We start from the raw sequence: 13,602 nt of genomic DNA, 5'->3' as shown, positions 1-13,602 counted from the left end.
AATGTGTTCTTTCCTGGATGAGCTTTCCACTCCGGTGTGTTTCACTGGCAGAGCGACTTTTCCTTTAAAAAAAGAGAAAATTGTTTCTTACACGATTTCAGAGTAAATAAGTTGTTTCTGAAATTCATCAAACTGTTCAACTGTATATTAATTATTTAAACAATCATAAAAGCTTAAAGAGTCCAAAAAGGCAATTTAGTTTGTTTACCTGCCTCTAAGCAGGACTTCCACAAGGCAACAGAGATAATTGGTATCCTGCCAAATGACTAGTTTTGGTCCAAGCAATTAATTTTTTTCTAATTAGCGGCGTTAGACTAAGACCCGTTTCTTACAACTAACAAGGACTGTTGCTGGTGCAATTGTTCTGATATAACATTCAGCACCTGGAACCCATCAGGGCAGCTCAGCACCTAATCTTGGTGTGCCCATCTCCAGGCAGCCACTGACAATGTCCCCAAGGCTGGCCAGAGTCTGTTACAGTGAGCACCACCTCGGAAAAAACTCACCTTAAACATGCAGAACTCAGATGCTTTGGTTGTTGTGAATTGCTGTCATTCAGGACGTCTTTCCTGTTCTTATACCATGAATGGGTCCATCAGGCCCAGAGAGAAGCAAACACACGGGAGTGTGTTCTGGGAATCTGATCCAAGGCAGAGAACCAGGTCGTGTACAGCAAACAACAGCAGTAACAACAATAACAATCCTTGCTTATAGGGTCCCTTTCTTGGGCCTTTTATGTGACAGTGAACATGGGAGTTCTAGCCTCTGAAATCAGCACGCTTATACATCCCATTAAGAACTCTTGGTGAACACTGATGCATTGAAATGATATTTAAAACCATGGTGTGCTCAGACAGCTCAGCCAAATGCCAGTTGCTCAGTTCCCACATAAATTAGACCTGGATTGGTGTTTGCTGTTGGCAGAAGTCAGCATTTAAACATAGCACCTCCTCACTCACACACACAAACACCTGCTGCCCTCATACACATGCTTGCACGACACAGAGACACAGAGCAGCTCTCTTCCAAATGTATATGCTTTAAGGCCATTAAATGCAAGGCCTGCTTAGGGGAAGTTTCTAGAGATCTATATTCGGGCCATCAATATCAGATTTTTTTTTTCCTGGGGAAGATCTTGCTAGAAGAAGTGTGATATAAACCAATATAGCTTGATGGCTAAGCTGAAATTTAAGATGTTTCCTTTCCTTTTTCCCCTCCTCTTCCTTCTCTTTTTCCTTCCTTAAATACAATGAAACAAACCTTTAAAGATTATTTATGGACGAGACTCAAAATGAAGATTTGGCCATTATGCTTCACTAGAAGGTTTCAAATGTAACACTTTGTCCTAGGTAATAATCCCTAACAGCCAGGTCTGCTCTAGAAATTACTTCAGTATTATTACTGAAATAATAACCTCAGGAAAATAAACATATTCCAACACGCTTGAGTACCAGCAGCAGAGTCGACGTCAACACTGCTCCTCTGTGGGGCTGGCTTGTCCCTGTCGTGCACAGTTCCCGTGAAAGGACAATCATGGGGCATCTCTGCTCCTCTGGGAGCGGCTTGATGACACTTAAATCTGATGACTCAGAACAAATTGCCTCCAAAAGGGGTTCAGATCATGCAAATTCACTGAGGTGCAGACATTGGAATGCAGAACACCCATCACTTGAGACTGAGCTGAACACAATCAGGTGTCATAAAATATGTTGCTATTTTTTTAAACTTTTTTTTTATTGAGTTATAGTCATTTTACAATGTTGCGTCAAGTTCCAGTGTACAGCACAATGTTTCAGTTACACATGAGCATACATACATTCGTTGTCACATTCTCTTTCACTGTGAGCCACCGCAAGATCCTGTATGTATTTCCCTGTGCTACACAGTATAATCTCGTTTATCTATTCTACATGTTGAAATCCCAGTCCCTTCCCACCCCGGCGTCTCTTCCTCCCTGGGTGTGGAGGGAGGTGAGTCAGTGTCCTGTTGGAGAAGCAGGAGTGAGGGCTGCTTTCCTTCAACAATGCAAAGAAGTGTCTTCTTGCAAACAGAAGTATTTAGTGCTTGTGTCTAGGACTCCTAGGTGAATTTATTTTTAACTCTGGAAGAAATAGAGAAAAAACAAAATCAACCAAAGCAAAAGCGGAGTAATGGAGGTAGTGCTAAGACATAGAGCCTCACCGAGACGGTTTTCAGAGGAAGGAAGGGGTGTGGCAAACTCGAGCCCTGCTCTCTGATCGTGAGTTTCCGCAACACTTTCTTGTCCCCGTCTCCAAAGCGCCCCTCAGATCTGGGATAAGCAGTTCAGCTCTTCTAGCCACAGCAGCTCTCAGGATGTCAGGACACCTGTCAAGACCTGCGAGACTGGCCCTCAATATGTAGAAACTTTAATTTTAGACTCTAAAATTTCTGCAGAGCTTCAGGCCCTGGACCCATGCGTTTTAGACACATTATCTCTCTCCAATCCTGAAAACATGACATTAATGTCCCTGCATTGTGAAAGAAGACCTTGCCCAGGAACAAGGGGAAGCACTGGGACCAGGTCCCTAAGGACCCTGATGTTCCCACTCCACACCCAGCCCTCCCTGGGCTTGGGTCTAGCTTTTGGGATTCAGTACAAACTTGTTTTCAGGTTTGAAAACCAGAGTTTGGAAGTTAGATTCATGTATTTATCAGAATTGTGGGGGTTCATGGCCTGGTTGGTTCTACACAGACTTAATACAGATCAAATGGATTGAACAGGAAATTAGTAGCCCGGAGTTCTGTCCTTCCTTTCAAACTAACCAGCTTTTAAATCTTTATTTCCTCGTAATTAAAATGAGAGTGATACATACTTGATTTTTGCTAGTGGTATTGTGTCAGCTAAAGGAGATGATGGGTGTGAAAGTACCTAAAAATCATACAGTGTATGCAAGTGGAAAGCTTTATTCCTCCTGCCTAACATGGTCAGGCTTAGAGAATCATGTAGTCCAAGCAGTGAGAGGAGACCAAAGTTACCTGGTTAAAATTTCCTCTCAGTGAAAGGCTATTCTGTAGAGTCTTTGATTTATTCATCTGTCCACCCACCTACCCATCCATCCAGCCACCCATCCACCCTTTTGTTCATTCAAAAATATGTCCACATTTGACAAATGTTTACTAAATACTTGCTGTTCTTCAGACACAGTGCACTAGGTTTGGGTGCTTAGTGATAAAACACTCATGATCTTTTATAATTTCCAGTGAGGAAGACAGAAAATAAACAAGTACTTTGAAGAAAACAAAGAGATTGAGAATAAAGGACAGCACCCATTGAGAACCACAGCTGAACAGGGCTGGCAAGGCTGCAGACTAATGCCCAGACCTTGGGCCACAGCGGTTGCAGCGGCTTTCAGCTAATACCTATTGTCAGCGAATAGTGAGGCGAATCAGAATCAGGAGGAAGAGGAAGGTTATCTAATATTTTTTAAACTATTTAATTTAAACTAATTTTAATAGTTTAAATAAATTCTAATGACCCAACCAGGTAAGGTCTTTAGAAGACAAGTTAAAGGAAGAATATTTTCAATTAGCGTAAAATTACTTGCTTCTGGTATAAATTATAATTATGAGACTTACAATCTTATTTTTGTTATTAAATTCCTAGTACAATAAGGAGAATAATGGCCCCCCAAATATGTCTATGCACTAATCCTAGGAATTTAATATGTTATCATAGTTGGCAAGAGACTCTCTGTGGGGGAGATTAAGATTATGGGTTTTGGGATAGGGAGATTATCCTGGGTTAGCTGAGTGGATGCAGTCCAACAACAGAAACCCTCCAAAGCAGGGAAGCCAGAGAGAGCAGAGTGCGGGGGACAGGCCCGCCGCTGCTGGCTTTGAGGTGGAGGTCGAGGCTGTGAGCCAGGAGTGAAGATAGGCTCAGAAAGCTGGGATGCCTCCAGCTGACGGCTCGCACGTGCCCGGGACCTCAGTCCCACGACCCTGGGGAACTGAATTCTGCCAACAATTTGCATAAGCAGGTCTAGGTGCTGGGGAAGACAGGGAGATGGCTTCTCTCCGGAGCCACAGCGAGGAAGGCAACCTGCCAACACCTTGATTTTAGCTCGTGAGACCTGTGTCAGAGTCCTGACATGAAAACTGCAAGATGATCAATTTATGTTGTTTTAAACCTGCTAGATCAGTGGTGATGCATTACAGCAGTGATAGAAACCTAATCAACCTAGAAATGCAGTGAGTGATCTTCTGTGCGGCATTTCCTCTCTCACCCACCTCCCCAAATTATTTAGTTGGGAGAAACAGACTAACTCTCATAGGACACTAGCTCCTTTGGCCTCTCGCTGCCTTCTGCCACGTGCTTCCACTGTGACTCTGGAGAATGTGACCCCAGTGCTGTTTGCTCCCTGCACACAGTTCCTCTAGTTCAGGTGAAGTCTCAGAAGGAGCCAAGGTCCTGACCCTTCCTACTGCCCTTCCTACAGCCCTTCCTACAACACTTCCTACTGCCCTTCCTACAACCCTTCCTACAGCCCTTCCTACAGCACACATGGGTTCCTCTCTGCAGAAAGCAGCAGAGATTAGCTGAGGGATTCCCACGCTGTCCAGAACCTCTTGGCTATGAAATCAACCTACCTTTCTTTCTCTCTTTCTCTCTTTTTTTCTTTCTCTCTTTCTTTCTTTCTTTTCCTTTCTTTCTCTCTTTCTTTCTTTCTTTTCCTTTCTTTCTTTCTTCCTTTCTTTCTTCCTTTCTTCCTTCCTTCCTTCCTTCCTTCCTTCCTTCCTTCCTTCCTTCCTTTCTTCCTTTCTTTCTTTCTTTCTTTCTTTCTTTCTTTCTTTCTTTCTTTCTTTCTTTCTTTCTTTTCCTTTCTTTCTTTCTTTCTCTCTCTCTTTCTTTCTTTCTCTCTTTCTTTCTTTCTTTCTTTCTTTCTTTCTTTCTTTCTTTCTTTTCCTTTCTTTCTTTCTTTCTCTCTCTCTCTTTCTTTCTTTCTTTCTTTCGTTCTTTCTTTCTTTCTTTCTTTCTTTCTTTCTTTCTTTCTTTCTCTCTCTCTTTCTTTCTTTCTTTCTTTCTTTCTTTCTTTCTTTCTTTCTTTCTTTTCATTGAAGTATAGTCAGTTTACAATGTTGTATCAATTTCTGGTGTACAGTATAATGTTTCAGTCATCCATATACACACATACATTCCCTTTCATATTCTTTTTCATTACAAGTTACTGCAAGATACTGAATACAGTTCCCCGTGCTATACAGTAGAAACTTGTTGTTTATCTATTTTATATGTAATACTTAGTATCTGCAAATCTTGCACTCTCAGTTGATCCCTTCCCACCCCTTTTCTCCCTGGTAACCATAAGTTAGTTTTCTATGTCTAACGTCTTTCATTATCAGCTCCCAGACTTCCACTTTCTCCCAACAGTAAGTGTTGTGAACACAGAGAGCAAGAAGACAGATTTCAACCCAGCCCTCAGAAAGAATCAAAAGACAAGTGGCCTGGGTGTAAACTGTGTTTGCAGAAGTGGGTAAGTTAGGGATGCAACACAAAGTAAGTGGCCTGAGTTCCAGGATCATGGGTAAACTGAGGCCCATGGCTCCAGGTTTGGAGCTTGCTGTCATTTCTGGGTGATGCCTTTGTGCACCTTTCCAAGTCCTCCAGTGAATTTCCCGGCACACTGCCCTCGCCTGCCCCAGCACACCTAGCCTGCTCTGGATGGGCTTGGGTTCCTTTCCCTTGAGACCTCCCTCTGCACCTCCTGTGAGGTGTCCCTCAGTGTTTGCTCTATGCCTGACACGTTTCTGAGGAAATGATCACACCAGACTCCATCACTCTCCTGGTCCAAACCCAGCTAAGCCTCAGCTTGGAAACTTATAATTGCAGGTCGTAACCAGTATTTCCATTGTACTAAACCAAAACACCCGGATTGAAAGCCAGTGTTCCTTGTATGTATAAACTTGCGAATAGAAACTTTTCACTTGTTTTTCTGAATTAGATTTCCTTCTATTTCTCTGTTAACACTCACAGGAATAGTAATTAAATATATGTTTCCCCAAAGTACATTGGTTGCAAGACAAAACAAGTCATTCCATGCCTGCCCTGCATCCTGACCCTTTTAGATCATTTTGCAACTTCACAAAGTTCCTTCTTTGGGATTCTGAGGACTGCATCCCCTCCTGAGGGCCCACCAGGGCTGAGTGGAAGGTGTCCAGGAGCAGAAGGCGTCCCCTGGAGGGCGGCACCCTCTGCAGTAGAAGCCGTTGGGGGAAGGCAGCCATTCTCTGCATAGCTGGTTGCAGGCTTGGCCACAGAGCCTGTGTCTAGCAGGATTCCCTCAGTTCCCCTGGGCAGCTTCTTTGGGAGAGGACAGAGACATGAGCCCCAGCTGACCCTGACAAAGGCCATGCGGGAAGTCACTGAGCCCCTCTGCTCTCACTCACATCCCTTGTTCTCTTTCCAGCTTGCCTGGCACTCAGGGAACAAGAGGAAAAGAGGGCGCTCTGTGTCTTTTCCCTAAACCCCAGCAGATGCTCTAGTGGTAACTTTGGGTTAAGGAAGGCATCCTCAGGGGAGGTATAGCCCTTGAGGGGACGACGAGGAACCACCTCTAAGTCCACGTTGCTCTGTAGCCCAACATAAAACACTCTTTGGACAACAATGGCGATATTTTATATAGGGATTCTGAGAAAGCCAAGAGAGAGGCTGGTCCAGGGAGAAAACAAAGGTAAGAAGTGAACGCCACAAATCTGTCCCTTGTCCACACATCTGCTCCGAATGGGGATGGGCTCTAGTCGGAAAGGCCGTGGGCCCGGGCTCCCCTCCTCCCGCCCACAGCACTCGGCAGCTCCTAACCTGCCGCCGACACGCCAGTGACCTGAAGCAGGGCTGGGTGTTCCCGACACTCAGTGCCACCTGCCCTCCTCCCGTGTGTTCATAAACCTGCATTTCCTCCAGGGAGGGGCAGAGTGTAAACATTTCATTTTGTTTTTAATCCAGAGATTCACAGTTTTCAGTAATCGAGTTTGTAAAGCATTCCTTTTCACCTTTACTAAATCCGGGAGAGGGCGGGTCTCTGTGTTCTCATCTTTGAAATCACCCCAGCAGGAAGCAAGTGGCTGCCGCTTCTCAAGTTTCATTACACTTGATTAGGTAAATCATCAAATCTCATTAGTGGGTCAATAACTCCTCCTTCCTCTCTTCATTGTTCACTCCGTACGGCAAGCAAATCATGTGCTTATAATTTTAATGTAATATCCATGATTTCAATTTCAGTCAAATTACAAATTCAATTGTATTCCCAGTTAAAACAATTGCGTTTCACAGCCAATTCTGTGGCGCACACAAGGGTCCCAAATTTCAGCCTCAATTATTAGGAATGCTAAATAGTTATCGTAAATCCTAAGTCTCCATCTGGTGACTCGAGATTATTCTGGGGTGAACTCTCAGGAGAAAGGCAGCGAAGGGAGGTAAAGAGGGTGTCGATGTCCCACCTTCCATCAGCTCTGTACTCTTCCTCTGGTCATCGTGGAGGCGGCAAAATGATTGCCTTGGTGATATTCTCTGGAGTGCCCTGCTGATGCCAAGATACATCAGAGTTGAACAGCTCCCTGAGCAAATGATGAGGTGCAGAGAAACCACACTGTTGCTGGCTGCCATGCAGGCTCCCCATGGCTAGTGGCTCAGGCACCTTCTACTTAAAAACACAGTCAAGCCTGAACTGAGGCAGACAAGACACTGCAGAAGTACAGTCTGCCCTTTTCAGAGCACACTGATATGTGCCGACACTTCCAGAATCATGGTTTCATCCAAAAGGGCCAGAAAGATCGAAGGCCAGTCTGAAGACCCAAAATTGCTGTGAAAACCTACAGCTGCAAAGAACAGAGAGCAGCAGATCAAAGTATTCAGATTTTCCTTTTGATAACAAAGCCAACAATGTGTGTGTTTTATGGAAGACGCTCCAAATTCACCAAGGCCACTAGTACTCATTAATAATGACGTGGTATTGAAACGCCTACAGTTCATTCTGACTTTCACATCAGACTCAGGTTCAACAATAAGTGACCGTTTTGACCTCTGTTTTGAAAGTACAGAAGTTGATTTAGACCAATATGTGAGTACACATCTCAAAGAATACACTGAAAATTGATTCCCATTTCAAAACATTTAAATGTTGTTAAATATTGAGGAGTTTCTTTTTTTCAGTTAGGTTTCATACATGCAATATAATTAAAACTTTCAGAAACTGCTCTTTGAAAAAAGTTACTCCCTCCTATGCAGTCACATACCTAAAAAAAAAAGGTTTTTTTTATTGGAAAAATATCCATATTTTAAAAACTTTTCCAAAGCTGCTGAAATTTCTGAGTTTTACTTTATAAATTATGATTGACGTCTAGAAATTTTTTGCTGCCAAATGTATAATTTATTTTAGATTTGCAAGATGTTCTTGGCCTTCATGACCAAACCCAGGAAGGCCCAGGCATTCTGGCTCACAATTAACCTAAATGAGATGTGAAGCTAATTTGGTACATCAGCATTCCAGCCTGGAAATTGTTCCACTCATCTTCCAAACAGCCATTCTGAAGCCAGAGGAACATGTTGGCCCTTTGTGCCATACTCTTGTTTTCTAAACCCAACTGGGGCCTCGAGGTCCAAGAAGCATCAATGTTCCCATGGCAACCAGGATAGATGGCTTGAGAAGACCTGGGGCCGGATTGCCAGGATGAAGGCACTGGAAGAGAATCCACAGTCAACAGGACTGGTCTGGGTCCTGGGGCGTGCGCACATCCTTCCCCTGATCCTCCTCATCTCTTTTTGTTTTCATCCTTACTCCTGAATCTTGCTTGAGCCTAAATTCATGCACATCAATCTAACTCATTTCTCATTCTCACTTCACAGTCTACACTGCCCCTGTTTTTTTTTTTTTTTTTCCCCTCACTCATTTGGTTACAATTTGCATCCACATCAATGCTTTATGACCTTAGCTGGAGCCTCCAGGCTTTGCCTTGTCGACGTCACAGGTAAAGCAGCCACCTACCAGTCACCGACCCTCAAATCCTGGGAGTCCCTGCGTCTCTCCCCTGAACCTCTGCTGGGCCCCAGAATCAAGGCTGCTACACACCTGACAGATTCTGCCTCTACACACAGAAAACAGCAAAAATACTGGTTTGGTAAACCTGGAAGCAGAGCATTTGTTTACTGAAACATGATCCACTGAGGACCATGGATGGTCCTCACTGGAGTGGTTCATTTATTCCATATTCATTCAGTTGTTCATCGAGTCATGTATTCATTCAACAGTTCATTCAAACGTACAATTTAGTTACTCATCCTATACAGATTTACTGAGCATCTGCTGTGTGTGGCACCATCCTAGACGCTGGGGAAACAGCGTGAACAAAGTGGATTCAAATTCCTACTGTTATGGAGCTAACTGTGTCATATGTGTTATGGAAAACAGTAACTCTTGAGGGGACAGAAATGGCTAGGAAGGGCGTGGCTTCAGTTTCTTAGAGAGCAGGCTGGGAAGGGCTCATAGACGAGGCGCCCGTACACACAGGTGAGGAAACCATCTGACACCAGGAAAAACTCCCACAGAGGACTGGGGGCGTGGGCTCGGCGCTCCCACGGAGCTGGGGATGGTGCCTGTTTCCACCAACCAGGCTCAAGAATCTCATGGGACTTGGGAAGGAACTTCTGCAGGGCAGGAGGGGGAGTGGCCAGAAACAGTATTTGAAAGAATAATGGCCAAAAGTTTTCAAAATTTAATGAAAGTTGTAAACTCACAAATTCAAGAAGCTCAATGAATGCCAAGCACCAAAAGCTTGAAGCGGGCTACACAAAGATACATCACATCCTAGTTGCCCAAAGCCAGCAGCAAGGGAAGCTTTTTTCAAAGCAGCTATTGACAGAATAAGCCACAATAAAGAGGGCTGCAGATAAAGGTGTCAGGGGATTTCTCATCAGAAATGATGCAGGTGAGAAGATAAAAGAACGTCTCCAAGGTACTGAAAGGAAACAAACGCTGCCCACCTAGAGCACTCTACCTCACAAAATGTATTTCATAAATAGAGGAGGACTTTTTGGTGTACATAAAGCTGAGAGAATTCATGACAAACAGATACGCAGACAAGATATACTCAGCAAATACCTTTAGGAAGAGAAGTAATGCCAGATGGGAAATATGAACGTGCACAAGGGGGAAAGAACACGAAAAAAGATAAATTCCTGTGTAAATTGTCCCTGTTAGTTGAGTCTCTAGAAAAGATTGTTGATTCTTTCAACGAGAAGAGTAACAATGTAGGTTGGGGTTTGTACCGTGGGAAAGTAAAGCGTATGTATGTTAGTAATAGCACCAGTGTTGGGAGGGGAGAGGTGAGAGCAGACAGTGTTGTAAGGTTCCTGCACAATATGTCAAGAGGTAAAACACCACCTGAAGGTCTGTGATCAGTTAGAGATGGATACTACTGACCTGATGAGTCATGACTAGTAAGGAGATAAAATGGATCAAAGACAAGTAGACAATTACTTCAAATGATGGCAAAAACCACGAGGAAAGGGAACAAGGCACAGATGGGAGACATGTAAAGCAAATAACAAGATAACCGATTTGAACTCAGCTGTATTAATGACCTCATCAAATACAAACGGTCTAAGCATCTTACTTAGAAGACAGGTTGTCAGATTCAACTACATGCTATCAACAAGAAAAATGCTGTAAATAAAAAGACACATATGAGTAAAAAGTTAAAAAGTTTGGGTAAATGTATACAATGCTAACACCAATTAAAAAAATAAAACCTGGAGGGCTATGTTAATAGCACATGAAGTAGATTTTAGTAAAGAACGTCACGAGGTGTAAAGATCATTTCATAAGGATAAAAGGATCAGTTAACTAAGACAGCATGTTATCGTTAAACGTTCATGCATCTAAGAGCAGGGCTTCAAAAGACTTGAAAGAAAAACTAATAGAACTACAAGAAAAAAAATACACAAAATAGTCAGATATTTTAATAGCACTTTCCCAACAATTTGTATCAACAAGAGGCATACAATAAGTTATGGCATGCAACATTTGAATGAAACTATCAACCGATTTGACATAACTGACATTTACAGACGACTCCAGCCCACAGCAGCAGAGTGTGTGTTCTTCCCGCATTCACCAAGATAGTCCATATTCTGGGCCATAAAACAAGTCTCAATCAACAGGAGAAGATTTAAGTCCTACCAGAGGTGTTCTCTGGTCTCTGTGGAGTTAATGTAGAAGTCGGTAATGGGGAGACCTAAAGGAGGTGAGAGTGCCGACTCTTTGGATATTTGATGGAGGAACATGCCGGACAGAGGATTCAGGAACAAAAGCTCTGAGGTGGGAGCCTGTCTGCCATGTTCATGCAAAAGCAAGAAAGAAGGAAAATGTGGCAAAAACACGGGGAGCAAGGGAGGAAAAAGAAACAGTAATATCTAAAAGGCAGTGAGAGTGGAAGTCGATTTGTAATTCTCATTGGAAACCATCAAAGTGTGAACTTGCTCTTACTGAGATGGAAACCGCTGGAAGGTTTTACGTAGAAGAGTTAAAGGATCCCTCTGGTTACCAGGTGGATAACAGAAAGAGTAGCGTACAGGGCGGGCAGAGAGCAGAAGAGGGAACCAAGTCAAGGGGCTTATGCAATAACTTCTGTGATTGCCCATGCTCTTCCCGCTGCCGCAGTGGCCAGGAGAGCAGGTGTCCAGTGGGCAGCTCTGGACGCCAGCCTAACACACGGCGGAAGCGGCTTTGACAAGCTGGCTGGGACCTGACTGGGAGCAAGAAATGGGCTGAGGTCTGCTGTTTGTCACCTCAGCGAACCCTGCCCTATCCTGACGCATGCAATTTCTCACTGACCATGACGGGTGATGGTTAAATAAAAGAGAGCTTGGAGAATGCTCAGCACGGAGCCATGGACAGGAGTCCAACCTCTCAGAATATTTTACAGTCCAGACCACGTGGTTTTAATGACTTCCAGAGCCTTTGTGGGACTTTGGACTCATTGAGCCAACGTGCGTGTGTGAGTTGGGTGTGCAGTGCCCTAGGAATGCCATTCATCTCCCCCTTGTGCAGCCAGAGCTAGCAGATACCAAGCATCAGACTGCTGCGTGCTACATAGCACGGTGTGGTGGGCTGAGCGCCCATTCAGACTTTCTCCAGAGTCTGCTGGACCGATCGTCAGAGGCTCGCCTACCATCAGAGCTTCCAGGATGGCAGATAGAGGACCTTTCTCTCTCATCTTTCTCTTTCATCTTTCCCTCTCTATCTCACCACCCACTATTGGCCATCTCCACACAGCTCTCCTGCCTGCCTGCCCCACCCCTCTCTCACACACATACACACACACACACACGCACACGCACACGCACACACAGACAGTGCTAGTGATGCCATAGGCCACATCAGCAAATTCTCAGCTCTCCTTTGCCAGCATTGACCGGCTTTGCAGGGCAGAAGTGGCTTGGAGGGCTGACAGATGCAGCACCCAGAGGCCTTTGACTTGGGGACAGTACGAGGGAGAGTCAGGTTCAAATGTACCCCCTTAGTAACTAGTGTCTGGGACCAAAACTTGGAGATGCTCAGCCTGATAGTCCAACCTGTTTGCTCCCTCCTAGCATGAAACAGAAGCAGTCATAAGACTCCTTGGCATCGTGGTCTTCAAACTGTCTCTTCTATGTTTTTCCCAGTTTTCATCCTTATGTGTAAATAATGCATGGAAGATACGTCTGCTTCCATCACGAGAGGTTCACCTACAAAGGGAGTGCATGCAGTTGAAGACACATCTCGCTCACATTGAGGTGAACCCACATTTGTACCCAATGGGGCCTGGTCCTCCAGCATGGGGCCATGTGCAGTCTGGAGAACACCTGAGCGCAATTCCCCACGCCGGGACCGACTCCTAGGGTGCTGCAGAAAAGCACATCCACTAAATTGCAAACAGAAGGAAGCTGGTGCAGCCTTCACTTATTTATTCAAGGCTGTTCGTGCATGAGCCACACACCGTTTAGCAGACGCCACATGCTCAGTTTTACAGCACATATGCAGCACAGGGGAGGAGTGTGTTACAAAGGTATGTTACATGGTATGTTGCAAAGGCTCAGTGCTTGGGGATCATCTGCTGATGCACATGACATTGATAAAAGCACGGCTGAGTTGTTGGTGAGCCTCGTTCAGCTCTGCACTGGTGCGGTTTAAAGGCTTGATGGATCAAACAGGATAACCCAGAGCTCATTTCACCCGGGCCTACCCGGCTGTTCCAGCGACACTGTGCATCAGAAGGCTGCTTGCTGATCTCCAGGACAGCCGGCTGGCTGCTCAAATTTCCATACAAAATGACTCTCCAGGTCCAGAATGGTTTATTTGGTTTTGCTTAGAGTTCTGCCTGAGCTGGATCTATTTATCTGCCTGCAGCCTGGCTTAGAGACCATGAAAATCACAGCTGTTAGAGTGAAGAGCTGGCATGCAAGAAAGCAAATCACTGGACCACGCACGCACCTTCTGCATGAAATTCCTGGGAAGTTGCAGGAAACATTTATAGGATTATTTTGGCTTCTCAACCACTCACTCACCAAATATTTATGAAGGATCCATTTCATAAAGTCTGACCCTT

The sequence above is a fragment of the Camelus bactrianus genome, chromosome 3 (assembly GCF_048773025.1).
Source record: "Camelus bactrianus isolate YW-2024 breed Bactrian camel chromosome 3, ASM4877302v1, whole genome shotgun sequence".
Classification (NCBI taxonomy): domain Eukaryota; kingdom Metazoa; phylum Chordata; class Mammalia; order Artiodactyla; family Camelidae; genus Camelus; species Camelus bactrianus.
This window is presented reverse-complemented; position numbering follows the sequence as displayed.